General features: G+C 37.9%; 1 long non-coding RNA gene across 1 annotated transcript; it reads left to right on the top strand.

Annotated features, from left to right (window-relative positions):
- Window positions 1–4,510: 4,510 nt before the first annotated feature.
- On the top strand, window positions 4,511–11,359 carry LOC128080753 (uncharacterized). The gene is made up of 2 exons (XR_008206875.1): window positions 4,511–4,966; window positions 11,127–11,359. It is a non-coding gene; the product is annotated as an uncharacterized LOC128080753 (long non-coding RNA).
- The last annotated feature ends 1,184 nt before the right edge of the window (window positions 11,360–12,543 follow it).

The following is a 12,543-nucleotide window of genomic DNA, read 5'->3' as shown; positions in this document are numbered from 1 at the left end:
AAAAAAATCTTTTCAAGAGAGTTTGAATTTTCCCAACACCTTCTCCCCAAAAAAGCGAAATTTAGCACCCTGCTGGAGGGAGATACATGGAGAAAGGACTGCCATAGTTGCCACATACATTTCCTTTTTCAAAATGCACTGGTATTAATGACAATGCTGGTATGGCTATAAAGCATAATGCTACACGATGTAGCAGACTTCCATGCTTCTGCAACAGGCCCCAGTGACATATGTTATGTCACTTGAGACAGATGAATTAAACTTATGTTGCTATTTGGAAGTTGTTCACATCTATCCCAATTGTTTACAGAGGGGAAAAAACAACTTCTTGCAATAAATTTGTAAAGCAATATATGGCTACATAGGACAGAGGGGATCTGTCTTAGTTCCCACTCCAGAAACTGAAAATACATTGTTCAGCTGTTTATAGAATCTCAGACTCTTTTCTCTCAAGACATGCATTGTCTCACACATATTACTGTTTGTTATTTATTAATTGCATTTTCTCACCAAGGGCATTACCTAACTGTGTGGGAGCAAGTTTTCAATATGAGATTGACCTGTGACTTGCCAGGGTGAAAAGCTAATGAAGTCGGCAAGAGTAACCAAAATGAGAGGGTGCTTTTAAACTCTCCTGCTTTTAAAATTCTCTCCAAGTAAAATTAATTCACTGACTCCTTTCACCTTTGCAAGCTACACTGATGACAAAGAGTTGGTGGGTGAGAAAAGGAATTCATTCCTAAGGCTCTGAATTATTTTGTATACAGGTCATGCATGTTTATGCAATTTTGTATAAGCAGAGCAGACTGCAAGCATCATATTCTGGTGTGTCTAACACAGAACCTCAGGAAATCTGTGCCAGAGGCTCCCTTGATACTCTGGAACTCTGAATTTTTCTTGGAAAGAAAAAAAATCTATCTGATTTCAAAAGAAGCAAGACTAGAGTGCTGAATGATGAGAAGGGTTCTTTAGATTTGGTTTCAGTGAGAAGAAACTTTAGAATAAGAATGCTGTGAAGAAACTGCATACTGCTATCTTTGATGTTCAGGCTACAGGCAGAGTTGAAGCTGCAGAGGCTTCATTTGAGAGAAGCAAATGGCTCTTACGGCTCTTGGAGAGAAGTAAGTAATACAGCAGCCAGGAGTACAGCATGGAGAGCCACCACCATGGGACAAGGCTTATTAACCTGAGTACACAACCATCACCCCACTCTCTCCTAATGAAATTTCTGTACAGCTTTGAGCAAAATAGCAAGCTGTTTTTCTTGGAAGCTAATTTCTCATCTTCTTCTGCTCTCCCAACACCTTACTAACGCTATTTCAATACCTCAAAGTTCAGATAGTTACAGTTACTGTGAAAATTGATCCCTTGGGAGTTGGAGGAACCAACAAAGTCAGGAACTTCCAGTAACCAGTCTTATTCTTTTTGAGATTTAAAGAAGTTTTGCACAGAATAGTTTTATTGTAATGTTTTTTTAAAAATTCACTCAGCACCCAAATATGAAGAATTTCAGTTATCTTGTAAAATATAGTCAAAAGTACTAATCCTATTTTCTGCACTTTGAGTAATCACCACGAACTAAATGGCCATTAGAACACCTTTCTAACAGATGCTAATATAGGAAATAGCCACACAAACCCATTTCTTCCCAGACACTATGAATACTGAAAGGAAAGGGGAAAAAAGCAACTTAAATCCTATTAGGATGATCCCTATACATTCCAGCCCAAGATTAATTCTTTCCCACAAGGGCATAATGTACATGATGTTAACCACATTTTCCAAAGACAGAAGAAAGACATCCTGAAGAAAAAGAGAAAAGTCCTGATTCCTCAAAGCCGTTAAACATATGCTTAACTCTAAGTACATGTGCAATATTGAGCAAAGCAGAAACATAAAGTGTAGATTTAATTTTTAATCATCTGTTATTAAGCTCTATGCTGATTGGAAGAGCAGTATACAGATGTGTAGAAAAGTCTGTTAAAAGGTTTGCTGTTTAAAGGGCCAAATTAAACAAGATGTAATTATGGCTTCGCTTAGTCTTTTCATTCTACTTCAAAGCTTCCATGTGTGGGAAGGGCTTTGGCAGGTGGAAGTTAGCTTTGGTGTCTCATTTAGTTTGTCTTTTTTCAATGACCAAGCCTTTTCTAATTTGCCTATTTCCTTGAGATACCACAGGACAAATTCTGCTTACTGACTTCAAAGAAGTCCCAGTGGTACGATTTGATCAAACCTCTCCAGAAGGATGAGCCATTATTTTTCTAATTTGGATTTTATTGCTGGTATAAAATCTTTAAACCTGAAGAAAGAAAGAGGGCTTTAAGGCATTGTAAGAAAAGAGAAAGACCCAAGACCACATACTCTCTGAATCCTTTATCTTAATATCTAATAGTAAACCCACAGGTAATAACATGGCTTGTGAAACCTGCTAGCTAGGTGCTTAATTAAAAAGCAAGGTCAAAGGTCATACCTTCAATTTAAAATACAAATCTCCCCCTTTGAAACTGTAAGGGAGAGGGCAGTGTTCAATAGCCTGAAATACAATGCCTTGGTTCACTAGTCCCATGCTAACCCTACTGCAAGGTCATCATAGCTGGAATGCACCAGGCATATCAGCCCCCTCTCCAATGCCTTTTTAAGGACGCATCTTGCATCTGTGCTTTCTGAGCCTGCTCTCACAGTATGCATACAGAAACCAGCTGGAGAGAGGGCTGCAAGATTAAGGCAAGTATGATCAGCATTGGTTTTAACCAGGAGAAAATTAAACTTCAGCACCAGCAGCACAGGGTAGGAAAGGGTGTTTTATAAACAACACTTACCTGCATAGATTACAATTGTAAATAACTCTGACATACTGCTTCTTATCCTACTCCAAATTCAGCACGAAAGGGAAAGCAGTCTATGACACTGTTAAGGGTCAGATCTAGCACAGATAGCATGTTAAGTACAACTCTGGGACAGATTTTATCTGTCACAGGTGAAAGACAAGACCATATTTGTCATGATACTGAAAAAAGTCTCAGTGCTGCCCAAATCTGTTTGTCATACAACTTAGTGATTTCAGTGAGAATACTGCAAACATGCTTGTTATCTTGAATTCGGCATGAGTTAATACTCTCATTTACCTCAGCCAAACTACAATATGCCACAAACACACAAATTTAGTATATACAAAATCAGAAAAGAAAACAAACCATCCGTCTTTATTTTTCCTGCCTGCATGGTCTCTTCTGAGCCTTCTGCTTCAATAGCAACTGCCTGCTGACATTGTTTTCCCAGGAAAAAAAAAAAAAGTACCAGCCATGACACAGATCTTAGTGGTTGAATAAGTACACATGCAAAATACTAAAGCAAGCTGATCAGCTATAGCTTTAATTAGCTTTGCCACAATGTACAACAGAGTTTAAATACATGTAGAGAAGTTCTGTTGGTCTACTGTAAGCTGATAATACATATCTGCTATGCAAGTAGTTATTTTGATCCCTGGGATTAATATCCTACCATTACTGACAACACTCATACTGGAAATGAAATACACTCAAAGCAGGTTTGCTTCCAGGAATTTTAGGACTTTGGTGTGGCTGAGGGTTTCGAGTTTTCCATGGCTCTACATCTCGGTCACTTTGTCCTATGCCTCATTAATTGCAAAATAACACCTCTTTCAGCCACATTCAGTCTGAGGAAGAAGCTAGAAAGGGGCTTGTTTTTTCTTTATTTGCAGTTCTCCTTCCCTCATTTAATGAGATTAATATCCAGCTTTCATTACATAAGCTGTTTAAGCTCAAGCATCAGTGAAGATTTAAGACATAATTGTTATTTCTAGCAATTCACAGCAACATAGAACGAACCTCTCTGAAAGGGAAAAGCAGGTCTTTGGGGAAAAGCAAGCATGGCTCATTGGTAGGGCTTTGAACTAGGTTTGAAGGGGGAGGAGGTAATAGCAAATCCGTCCATGATAAGGTGTGGGACAGCATAGCTAGGTTAAAGAGTGCTAGTGGGGGCCCTGAAACCCCTGTTCAGTGAACAAGGAACTAGTTACAAGTTTATATCTAGAGAGTGGTGGTCAATGGCTCAATGTTCATGTGGAGGTCAGTGACAAGTAGTGAACCACGGGGTTCGTACAGAGACCAATACTCTTTGATATCTTCATCAATAACAGCAACAGTAGGATAGAGTGCCTCTGCGGGTCCAGAGGGAACCTCATGAGGTTCAACAAAGCCAAGAATAAGGTCTTTCACCTGGGTAGTGGCAACCCCAATAACAGTACAAGCTGGGGGATGTGAGGATAGAGCAGATCCCTGCTGAAAGGGACTTGGGGATACTAGTGAACGGCTAGCTGGACATGAGCCAGCAGTCTGCACTTGCAGCCCAGAAAGAGAAATATATCCCAGACCACAACAGAAGAAGCAAGACCAGCAGGTCAAGGGAAGTAATCCTGCCTCTCTACTCTGCGCTGGTGAGACATCACCTAGAGTACTGCATGCAGATGTGGGATCCTCAGTGTAAGAGAGACATAGATCTTTTGGAACATGTCCAGAGGAAGGCCACAAAAATGCTCTCAGGGCTGGAACACCTCTCCTATGAGGACAGGCTGAGAGAGCTGGGGCTGTTCAGCCTGGAAAAGAGAAGGCTCCAGGGAGACATGAGGGCAGCCTTTTAGTATCTGAAGGGGAGCTGTAAGAAAGAAGGGGGCAGACTCCATAGCAGATCCTGTTGCAGTAGGACAAGGGGAAATGCTTTCAAACTAAAAAAGAGAAGATTTATGTTGGTGTAACAGAACTGTTATGTCATAGCCTGATCTGATGACTGAGCACCTGGTGAAGGAGGTGCAAGCAATTCAGCTGTGCTTCCCACATGATCTTCCTGGGCTCATTTAAGGCTAGCTTCTGAAAGGAGAACATCTCCTATATGAAGGCTGCTTACTGATAAGGAGTGTTCTATAGCTGGAAGTCCTATCACTAGCTGGGTGAGTCAACTGTTTCTTATGTATGGTTATTGATACTTCTAGTGAAACTTTGCCCACTATCACCAAGAATTTATCAGATGCTTTTTCCTTGTTTTCAAAGGTCAACAGTGGGATATAAGGAAAAAGTTTTTACAGTAAGGGTGGTGAGACACTGGAACAGACATACCAGAGAGATGGTAGCTCTCCATCCCTGGAGATGTTCAAGATCAGGTTGGATGGGACTCTGAGTACCTGATGTAGCTATACGCTGTAGAATCACAAGGTTGGAAAGGACCTGCAAGATCATCTAGTCTAACTGTCCTCCCATTACTGTTGCTACCACAAGCACTAATCCATATCTCATAGCTTCTCATCCAGACACTTCTTAAACACTGCCAGGGATGGCAAGTCCACCACCACCCTGGGCAGGCCATTCCAGTGCCTGACCACTCTCTGAGAGAAAAAGCTTTTCCTTGTGTCTAACCTAAACCTCCTCTGGCACGACTTTCTGTACAACTGTACATTCAATCCCCTCATCTAGGTCAATAAAGATACTAAACAAGATGGGCCCCAGTACATGTCCCTGTTCCTTGCAGGGGAGTTGAACTAGATGACCTTTAAGGGTCCTTTCCAACTCAAATGATTCTATAATCCTATGAAATATTTTTCCTTCTTAATACTAATATCATTTAATAGTAAAACTTTTAAATTACCATTTTGTGTCACGCTCTTCATCTTAATATGTAGAGTATCTCTTCTGTTGCATAAGGATGGCTGTTAGAAGCAGCTATTACAATGTTTTGTGGTTGGTTTTTTTTTTTTTTGGCATTTCAAATAATTATTTTTCTTTTGTGCTTGTTTTGATCCACTGTCTTACCACTAAAATCAATATGTGGTTGCTCATATGCTCTGTTATCATATAAGTTGTCTGAATAGTTAGCTGATTATGTCTTTATTTGCTTTCGGCATCACTTTCTGTAGTTTTTGCACAGTTTGGAGCATGGATGTTTTATTTTACAGAATAATTGAATTCACTGGGTAAAATTTGTGGTTAATATAGTTGTGAATTATTCCAGGAGCACTAGACATTGGTGAGTAATGGAAATATATATTTTCTGAATAATTTATTCAAAAGATACGAGAGTTGTACAGTAAATTATTCAACTAACAAAATTTAACTGCTCTTTAGTCATTTTCAGGGTAGCTTTTGCTCCCTCTACTGGATGATTATTTGCTTCCCAAGGAACTAGAAGTGTGGAGGCATGAATTAAAAAAAAAATTTTTTTTAATATCTAAAAATACTTGGTCACAAGACAATTGATCTTTAAACACTGACACTTAAACTTTGAAGAGCACTTCTCATTGAGCAACTGTAATAAAAAAAAAAAGTGAAGTTGTGTATCTTATTACTTTGCCATGTAGATTGAATTCAGAAAAATCAATAAACATTACTCCCTCAGGACTGTCTGAAACTCAGTGATGAACTATGTCTTGACCAGGGTAGGATAAGGCGTAATGCATTTGTTACAAGTGATGACTGCTGGCACTCATAGACCGTGAGAATGTCTGGACGCATGTAGCACCTAGAGCTTTGCAACCTTAATTCTGGTCTAAGTCTTCAGTAATCTTTCATTGTCTAAACAAAAGCTATTAATCAATAACCTAATAAAATGTTAATAATACCAAGTGGTGAATAGACATTGATGACATGAGGGTTAGAATGGGCTCTGACCCATTGTAGTCTTCTCATTCACCTGGTCCCTGGCACACAAAAGAAAGCAGCCTGTTCCTACCCCAGTCCTGACCACAGCAGTAACAAAGGTGTGTGTCACAATCTATGAAATTGTTTTCATTAATTGTCCTGATTATTCTGCGATGTTCAAGCATGGATCTTGATGGGTACCCTGGAGCAGCCATCATTTGCATCTTATTATCCCCTTTCTGGTTTCTCAGTCCTTTCTTTGGACCTTCTTTTTGCCAATGCAGTCTTCTTGTCAGTCAGAAAATGAACAATTGCTTTGTTGTGTTTTTTTTCACCACTGACTCTACTTTTGTTATATCAAGACAAAAAAAAAAAAAAAAAAAAAGTCTTTTTTATGGTTTCCTAGCTCATATCAGTCATGTATGGGATTTCTGATAGGTACCATTGATCTTGCAACATCCTCAAGTTGACAGTCTAGTCATTTTCTTGCAGCCCTAAGAATTAATATTAAATAATAATTATACACTATAAATTATATATTCATTCTTCTTCCTTAGCACATAATGTTTATTGTTTCTTGGCTGATCTTCAGATCTCTTTGAGAGCAAAGTCTTGTAAGGTCTCACCAGATCATGATCTCTCTCAAAGGCTATCTCAACAATTCTGTGGAGAAGTATTGCAAAGTTTGAAGTGAATCTGAACATATACTAAAGGATAGTATTTCCTTTTACTTTTCTTTAAATTTGAGCCATGCCACTCAAGAGTAATTAACTCTGGCAAACATAAATTGAATCTAACCTTTAACTAAGGCTGAAAACAGTATAATTTCAGGGAAGTTGGTGAAGTTCAATCAGAACACAGCTAGGATAAATGAAAGAAAAATCAAGCCTGCTTTGCAAAGCAGCAAATAAAAAAGTCCGTAATTACTCGCATTATAATTGATCCTTCTTAGTAATGGACATCAAACAACTAGATATATTCAAAATCTATTCACTTCCATGATACTTTCTTAACCCTGTATGTCAATAAAATAACACTGTTCTACCAATCACACTGCAATCAGCAGCTTCAGATTACAGCTTTTATGGTGAGAGAATGGATGGCATCCCTTTGGAGAAATAAAGAAAACAGGAAATATATTCATGGCATCATAAGCAGAAATTCAGAGCGGAAATGTTGAATTCATCTATTTAGTTCAGATGTAAGATTGTATAAATGTTTGTCATTATTTCTAGTGTAAAAATGAAGAAAGATTCATATAAAGAGAATTGTCAGAATACTCATTGCATTCCCATTATCTGCAAAAAATGTGAGTTGGGATCCATTAAACATAAAAGAGTGAAAAGGTAACACACTTCCTGGTGATTATATCAAGATTAGTTAGAGCAATGTAGCAATACAGTACATACAAAAATGGTGTAGATTTATTTATAACCAATCTAAAATCAGTGCTGAAGAGAGATTTTAACCAAAATGCAAACAATGTGATCTAGGCTTAAGGAGAGTAAGTTTTAATGGAGAAATGATGTTTTGTTTTACATAAATGCACAAATATGCATATCAATATTAAGGTTCTTGAATTCAAAATTCACTGAAACAGTCCTCTTTTAAAAATTAAAAAACAAAAAAAAACAACAAAAAACAAAACAACAACAACAAAAAAAAAAAACACAGAAAAAAAACAGGACCAGAAACCTTCATAAATTATTGGGACATACATGTAATTGTATTTCCACTCATCTGCAGTGGACCTGAGATCTGTTGAAAAGACTAGAGTATATGTATCTCTAGCATTTGAACTGTACAGCAGTTGTGGTGCACAAACGGGTCACCCGCCAGGTGCATGTCCATTGACTCCATCACATCTTAGATGGTGTGAAACTGGCAGGTTGAGTTGCCTCACCAGCAGATGAGGAGATAAGAATAAAGCCTTCTGAGCCAGTTAGAAACTTGCCAGGTGGCAGCCTTTACACTACAGTAGCCATCTGACAGATGGGAAAATGTATCAAGATGGAACAAATCCACCACATGGAGCAGTTTCCAAGCAGGCAAGGGAATTGAATTCATGTGCTCTGAATCCCACTTGAATACCTTAACTACAAGACCATTCTTTTCCTTGAAAAAGGAGATCATATTGGGAAAACATGGTATGGAAAGAGCAAAAATATAAGGCTTCGCATTAATACATATATTAATAATCTAATATAAGCATTACTCCGTCTTGTTCATATTTGCACAAAAATTTTAGAGAGATTTTCCTCCATGAAATGCTTGAGTTTCAGGAAGCGAATTCTGAAATATTTCAAGGAATCAAATTTCCAAATCTAGTCTAAAACTGAAAGTTCATATAAAAAGACATCCTGCTACAGATCTGAGAAGCAGTATTTTTCCTAGCTGTAAGGAACAGAGAAACATTCTCAGCACCAGACATTCTTTTCAGGACTGAAATAGAAACCAACATGACCCTTAGGTTATCATGAACTCAATGGCTTTTTTGGAGGAGTGCTCTTTAGCAGCAGCTGATGCTTTCAGAAAAACACCACCATAAGATTTTTATGGTTTTGTATCAATTGTCAGATCCTAAAACTGAAATGTTATATGCCCGTAACTGCCTCCAACTGATTTTTTTTTTAATTTATTTTTTTCTTTTTTAATATTTCACCTAGAAGAGTTCATTGCATTTCCCAGAATTAGGCTACGTTTCATGTGTGTTAGAAATGCTGGTGACCTCTTCTTTCATAAACTCTTGTCCTTAGAGAAGGCACTTGAAATTTGGCAGGAAAGTGAGAAATGTAACATTCACAGCTGCAGTGGACATTATCAGGAGCAGGGCTCTGAACATGTAAAATACTGCATCATATTATGTACTTGAAAAATACACCATTATTCTGTCTTTTACCTTGTTCTCTCTGCATTTTTACTTGCCAATTGCAGAATGCATGTGACAAAACTCATCTTTCAAAAGCATGATGAAAATCAAGTTTGTGGGAAGCTGGAAGCGCATACAAATAAGCTTCAATTTAAAAATAAAAATTAATTATTCTGTTTGCAGAAGAAAGTAAAAATGGTAGAAATCACTACAGAGAACAAAGATGAAAATGTATTGAGTAACTATTGTCTAAATGAGCCTCATTCTCTGTACTGGGGAGAGATTGCATGGGATATGGAAATAAAGGTGTGTAATGAAGACATGATAAAGATGTATTGTGATAGTACTTAAAATGTGAGACAGACAAAGGTAGGTAATGTTGCATTCATGAACACTGAGAACAAAATAACCAGCTCTTCTGATGGCAGGTGGAGTTCTTAGGCATAAAAATGCCAACTAGTGTTACACATGGATATTAATTTCAGCTTCTTATCCAAAATCCCACCTTTGATGTAAGTGGTAATCCAGACATGAAAATTACAGTTTTTTCATCATGTCTTCTCTATAATTGATCCATTTGGTTCAGCTCCTCACTCCGTGCAACATTAAAACTGCAAACATTTGTACCTTGTTCCAACTGTGGCAGATCAGATCTTCCGGTCTCTCCCAAAAATATCTTTGGAAGTAGGAAAATTAGGATCTCAATCCTTCCCTTCAAAATCCCTTTTTTTTTTTTTTTCTTTTTAGACTTTCTATAAAGATTGTGCAGCACTATGAAATGCCTTAAAAGCATGTAAAGTGTGCCACATGCCAGTGTAAATGTGTCAGCTTGGACCTTAGCAATGAAGTGTGTGTTTGCATTTTTGTGTAGTTTGTGGTGTGGAGTAATGATATACATTAAGAATTAAGGATTTGATCTGTGATGGTTATTTTAGTATCATATGTTTCAGTTATCATACTAGTTTCTCAATAGCTGCCTTATAATCATCTGAGCACTAACATCTCTGCCAGAATTCCCTGATGCCTGTTTGCTGGCCATAAATAGCTGTATCACCAATGGCACTGCAAAGCTACACTATAATCCCAGCCAGGAACTCCTCCACTATTTTACTCTACATCAGTCTCACAGGATTAGGAGCAACAGAAGCCAGTGATGGAGACTGCTTGCTGGATGTGATGGAATGTCCCTCTTCATCTAGTGATGAGCTCTCAGAGAAAGTTAGGCCTGGCAGATCAATAGAGCAATGTGCAATGGAGATCCATTTTTTCCATCAATCCTTCTACTGAAGATCTCAGGTCTTCTGGAAATCTCAGGCAGCTAAAAGAATGTCAACACCTCAGCAAAGTATGGCACAAAAAGCTAAAGGATACCCAACAGCATTTATCCAAGACATAACTATTCAGCTTTTGGGTTCAGCCTGACTTGTGAAGCAGGCATTACAGATACCATGGTCAGCTGCAGTGAGCCATCTCAAGCATATCTGATCTAATTGTTTTATACATAATGTCTCTCTCTCCTGTTATTGTGTCAGACATAAGGATGGCTTGTAAACATTAGGGAGTACTGTGGTTCCTCGGGAAATGTAATGGCCTTTTTCTTTACATTTCAGATGGCCAAGCATGCCTGTCTGAACCGCTGGACAAACCAGAGGAGTCCCTGACAGAGCTTTGTCTTTAAATAGCAAATTGAATTATGTGTAAATATAAGAAAAAGATGTAATGCCCATATCATGAGAACAATTTATCATAGAATGTTTTTTTCATTATACCTTTTCTGACATTCTTCTGACATCGTACAGTGGGAACTGTTAAGGCATTCATGCCATTGCTCATTAAAAAATAACATCTACAGAATATTTTTGATCTCAGATGAACTATACCAACTTCCCTTTCTTCTACTGTGAGGTTGTTTACATTAAGAAGCCCTACTACTCAGTTAATCTTCACAACAGAACCATTACACCAGCAATAAAATAGGAAATGAGCACAGTGTAAACAACACTTCTATTCAGGGAGCCTAGAGTTGCAAAACAATTTTAGAGACCCATAGCCATTAGCAAAAACTAGCAGATTACCTGTGACAGCTAACCAGATGCATGAACAATATCTTTGACAGAGCTTTCACAAAGAACAGCAAGCTACATCTAAAAGAAGAAAATACAACGTGTTAAAGGAAGGACAAGTAGGACGAACATTCCAGGAGGGTGAATATCAAAACTGACCTCCTAGGTGGCATGAAAATCATGGAAACTGCTCACAATGTCTCTGATAGGTGTCTTCTTAAAAGTGCTGGAAAGCAGCTCTCGCTTGTCCCCTCTTACATCAGTCCCAGGACTGGGAGTAAAGGTTCTAATCCTTCCTGTGCCCAGCTGAAGATAGTGATAGCTGCTTTTTAGAAGAGAAACACCTAATTTTCGTTGTGGCTGAAGAGATGTTTGTGCCATAGTGTGTTGCTTACCAGGGATGCTAAGCTGCACACAGCCCAAGGAACAGATTATTGCTATTATTACAGTGAATACTACAGTTTTCATTATATTATAATGTAATATTATATATTATAATATTATATAATTTATGTATTACATATATTATAGATATATTATATGTATTATAATAATATAATATAATATTATTACAGTGAATACAGTGAATACTCATGGCTCTTTAGAGGCAAGTCTGGAAGCTGGATGGAGTGTAATATGTCGTGATTTATACCCTTCGTAGGTTGTACCCCTCCATGAGTAGTAGCGATAGCCTGGAGTTGCAGTTCAAACCTTTCTACATAAGAACTGTACAAAGAAGTTAGCAGTCCTTAGACTAGAGCTAGAGAGAGGGTTGAAGAGTGCTTGCAACAGAGCACATAAAATCTGTTTGAAAAAAAACACTAAAATGGTAAATAGGACGTCATAGATCACTCGGGTAGTCATAATAATTCTAAAATAATTTTACCTGCAGCATGGCATAAAGCTATATGTCTAATCCTCTGCAGAAAGTATTACTTATGCTGGTTTATATGGTGTAACTGTG

This window comes from Tympanuchus pallidicinctus, unplaced genomic scaffold (genome assembly GCF_026119805.1).
Source record: "Tympanuchus pallidicinctus isolate F22 unplaced genomic scaffold, pur_lepc_1.0 scaffold2, whole genome shotgun sequence".
Taxonomy (NCBI): domain Eukaryota; kingdom Metazoa; phylum Chordata; class Aves; order Galliformes; family Phasianidae; genus Tympanuchus; species Tympanuchus pallidicinctus.
This window is presented reverse-complemented; position numbering and strand designations above follow the sequence as displayed.